The 4,768-nt window shown below is 30.2% G+C and overlaps 1 protein-coding gene across 1 annotated transcript in view; it reads right to left on the reverse strand.

Moving 5' to 3' along the window:
• The window catches only part of PASD1 (PAS domain containing repressor 1), a 73,765-nt gene extending 70,112 nt beyond the window's left edge, over window positions 1–3,653 (reverse strand). Inside the window, exon 1 of the mRNA XM_039249887.1 lies at window positions 3,638–3,653. The gene's annotated coding sequence lies outside the window, so the exon portion shown is untranslated. The remainder of the gene's footprint in view (window positions 1–3,637) is intronic.
• Between the last annotated feature and the right edge of the window lie 1,115 nt (window positions 3,654–4,768).

Here is a 4,768-nt window from a genome sequence, read left to right on the forward strand (position 1 = left end):
AAATGAAATAACATACTTCTAAATAATTTGTTGGTCCCAGAAGAAACCGTTGAAGAAGAAATTAAGCCACAATTACAGTTGGTGAGTTCAATACTCCTCTACCAGTAATCAATAGAGCAAGTAAACAGAAAATAAGTAAGGGTATCAAAGTCTTACCAGGCTGCCAACAAACTTGGTCCCATGTGTTTACAGAACAAGGTGCCTAGCAACTATAGAATATACATTTCCATGTATAACGGTCCTAAAGATTTAAAAAATGCTGGGCCATAAAACCATTTCAGTACATTTAGAGCATTAAAATCATACAGATCATGTTCTCTTATTAAAATAGAATTAAATTAGAAGTCAAGGGGCAGCTGGGTGGCGCAGTTGGTTAAGCTTCCGACTCATGGTTTTGGCTCAGGTGATGATCTCATGATTTGTGAGTTTGAGACTCACATCAAGCTTCTTGAGATTCTCGTTCTCTCTCTCTGCCTCTCCTCAAATTGCTCTCTCTCAAAAAATAAATGAGCATAAATAAAGAAACAAACAAATAAATAATAGAAAACAAATTTCAGAAAAACCCCTGAACACTTGGAAACTAAATAACATACTTTAAAATAATTTGTTGGTCGCAGAAGAAACCGTTGAAAAAGATTTAAACAAAGGAAATTAGACAACAATTCTATAACTGAATAATTACAAAAATTGCTTGGGATGCTCTCTCTCTCTCACCTCTCCTCAAATTATTCGCTCTCAAAAATTATATAAACACTAAATAAACTAACAAACAAATAAATAATAGGAAACGAATTTCAGGAAAACTCATGAACACTTGGAAATTAAATAACATACTTTAAAATAATTTGTTGATCGCAGAAGAAACCGTTGAAAAAGATTTAAACAAATGAAATTAGACAACATTTTTGTAACTGAAGAATTTAAAAAACTGCTTGGGATTCTATCTCTCTCTCTCTCTCTCTCTCTGCCCCTCCTCAAATTGCTCTCTCTCAAAATGTAAAGAAACATTCAATAAACAAACAAACAAATAAATAATAGAAAACAAATTTCAGGAGAACACCTGAACACTTGGAAATTAAATAACATACTTTAAAATAATTTATTGGTTGCAAAACCAACCGTTGAAAAAGATTAAAAAAGGAAATTAGACAATATTTCCATAACTGAATAATTATGAAAATTGCTTGAGATTTTCTCTCTCTCTCTCACCTCTCCTCAAATTACTCGCTCTCAAAAATTATATAAACACTAAATAAACTAACAAACAAATAAATAATAGGAAACAAATTTCAGGAAAACTCATGAACACTTGGAAATTAAATAACATACTTTAAAATAATTTGTTGATCGCAGAAGAAACCATTGAAAAAGATTTAAACAAAGGAAATTAGACAACATTTCTATAACTGAAGAATTTAAAAAAATGCTTGGAATTCTCTCTCTCTCTCTCTCTCTCTCTGTCTGGCCCTCCTCAAATTGCTCTCTCTCAAAAAAATAAACATTCAATAAACAAACAAACATATACATAATAGAAAACAAATTTCAGGAGATCCCCAGAACGCTTGGAGAAAAAATAACATACTTCTAAATAATTTGTTGGTCTCAGAAGAAACCGTTGAAAAAGCTTTAAACAAAGGAAATTAGACATATTTCTATAACTGAATAATTATATAAATTGCTTGGGATTCTCTCTCACTCTCTCTCTCTGCCCCTCTTCAAATTGGTCTCTCTCTAAAAATAAAGAAACATTCACTAAAAAAACAAATAAATAATAGAAAACAAATTTCCAGAGATCCCCTGAACACTTGGAGAATAAATAACATACTTTAAAATAATTTGTTGGTCGCAGAAGAAACCGTAGAAAAAGATTAAAACATAGGAAATTTCACATTTTTATAACTGAATAATTATGAAAATTGCTTGGGATTTTCTCTCTCTCTCTCTCTCTCTCACCTCTCCTCAAATTACTCTCTCTCAAAAAATATATAAACACTAAATAAACAAACAAACAACTTGGAAATTAAATAACATGCTTCTAAATAATTTGTTATTCGCAGAAGAAACCGTTGAAAAAGATATAAACAAAGAAAATTTGAGAACACTTCTATAACTGAATAATTATAAAAATTGCTACGGATTCTCTCTCTCTCTGCCCCTCTTCTAATTGCTCTCTCTCAAAAAATAAATAAGCATTCAATAAACAAACAAACAAATAAATTATAGAAAACAAATTGCAGGAAACTCATAAACACTTGGAAATTAAATAACGTACTTTAAAATAATTTGTTGGTCGCAGAAGAAATCGTTGAAAAAGATTTAAACAAAGGAAATTAGACAACGCTTCTATAACTGAATAATGATAAAAATTGTTTGGGATCTCTCTCTCTCTCTAATTCTCTCCGCCTCTTTTCAAAATGCTCTCTCTCAGAAAATAAGTAAACATTCAATAAAGAAGCAAACAAATAAATAATAGAAAATAAATTACAGGAAGACCCTTGAACACTTGGAACTTAAATAATATACTTCTAAATAATTTGTTGGTCGCAGAAGAAACGGTTGAAAATTATTTAAACAAAGGAAATTAGACAACGCTTCAATAAGTGAATAATTACAAAAATTGCTTGGGATGCTCTCTCTCTCTCTCTCTTTCTCTCTGCCCCTCCTCAAATTGCTCTCTCAAAAAATAAATGAACATTAAATAAACAAACAAACAAATAAATAATAGAAAATAAATTTCAGGAACACCCCTAAACACTTGGAAAATAAATAACATAATTATTTGCTGGTCGCAGAAGAAACTGGTCAAAAAGATTTAAACAAAGGAAATTAGACAACATTTCTATAACTGAAGAATTACAAAAATTGCTTCGGATTCTCTCGCTCTCTCTCTGCCCCTCCTCAAATGGCTCTCTCTCAAAAAATAAATAAACATTCAATAAACAAACAAACAAATAAATAATAGAAAACATATTTCAGGAACAGCCCGAAACACTAGGAAAATAAATAACGTACTTTATAGAATATATTGGTCGCAAAAGCAACCGTTGTAAAAGATTTAAACAAAGGAAAATAGACAACATTTCTATAACTGAATAACTATGAAAAATGCTTGATTTTCTCTCTCTCTCTCACCTCTCCTCAAATTACTCTCTCTCAAAAAATACATAAACACTAAGTAAACAATCAAACAAATAAATAATAGAAAACAATTTTCAGGAAAACTCATGAACACTTGAAAATTAAATAACATACTTTAAAATAATTTTTTGTTGGCAGAAGAAACCGTTGAAAAAGATTTAAACAAAGGAAATTAGACAACACTTCTATAACTGATAATGTTCAAAATTTCTTGGGATTCTCTCTCTCTCTCTCTGTCCCTCTCCTCAAATTGCTCTCTCTCAAAAAATATATAAACACTAAGTAAACAAACAAACAAATAAATAATAGAAAACAAATTTCACTAAAACCCCTGAACACTTGGAAATGAAATAACATACTTCTAAATAATTTGTTGGTCCCAGAAGAAACCGTTGAAGAAGAAATTAAGCCACAATTACAGTTGGTGAGTTCAATACTCCTCTACCAGTAATCAATAGAGCAAGTAAACAGAAAATAAGTAAGGGTATCAAAGTCTTACCAGGCTGCCAACAAACTTGGTCCCATGTGTTTACAGAACAAGGCGCCTAGCAACTATAGAATATACATTTCCATGTATAACGGTCCTAAAGATTTAAAAAATGCTGGGCCACAAAACCATTTCAGTACATTTAGAGCATTAAAATCATACAGATCATGTTCTCTTATTAAAATAGAATTAAATTAGAAGTCAAGGGGCAGCTGGGTGGCGCAGTTGGTTAAGCTTCCGACTCATGGTTTTGGCTCAGGTGATGATCTCATGATTTGTGAGTTTGAGACTCACATCAAGCTTCTTGGGATTCTCGTTCTCTCTCTCTGCCCCTCCTCAAATTGCTCTCTCTCAAAAAATAAATAAACATTCAATAAACAAACAAACAAATAATAGAGAACAAATTTCAGGAGATCCCTTGAACACTTGGAAATTAAATAACATACTTCTAAATAATTTGTTGGTCGCAGAAGAAACCGTTGAAAAAGTTTAAACATAGGAAATTTCACATTTCTATAACTGAATAATTATGAAAATTGCTTGAGATTTTCTCTCTCTCTCTCACCTCTCCTCAAATTACTCTCTCTCAAAAAATATATAAACACTAAATAAACAAACAAACAACTTGGAAATTAAGTAACATACTTCTAAATAATTTGTTATTCGCAGAAGAAACTGTTGAAAAAGATATAAACAAAGAAAATTTGAGAACACTTCTATAACTGAATAATTATAAAAATTGCTACGGATTCTCTCTCTCTCTCTGCCCCTCCTCAAATTGCTGTCTCTCCAAAAATAAATAAACATTAAATAAACAAACAAACAAATACATAATAGAAAACAAATTTCAGGAAAACCCCTAAACACTTGGAAAATAAATAACATACTTTAAAATAATTTGTTGGTCGCAGAAGAAACCGTTGAAAAGGATTTAAACAAAGGAAATTAGACAACATTTCTGTAACTGAATAATTATAAAAATTGTTTTAATTCCCCAAATTTCAATAATAGGATTATAATTTATTAAAATTGCCTTATACATACTTATATATTTCCAAGAAAAGTTATATATCCTTAGTTACACAAATCATTTTTCATTTTATTAAATTAATTTATGTTTCTTTTTATTGAAATGATAAAACT

Source organism: Hyaena hyaena, unplaced genomic scaffold (genome assembly GCF_003009895.1).
Source record: "Hyaena hyaena isolate Hyena2069 unplaced genomic scaffold, ASM300989v1 scaffold_348, whole genome shotgun sequence".
In the NCBI taxonomy this organism is placed as follows: Eukaryota; Metazoa; Chordata; class Mammalia; order Carnivora; family Hyaenidae; genus Hyaena; species Hyaena hyaena.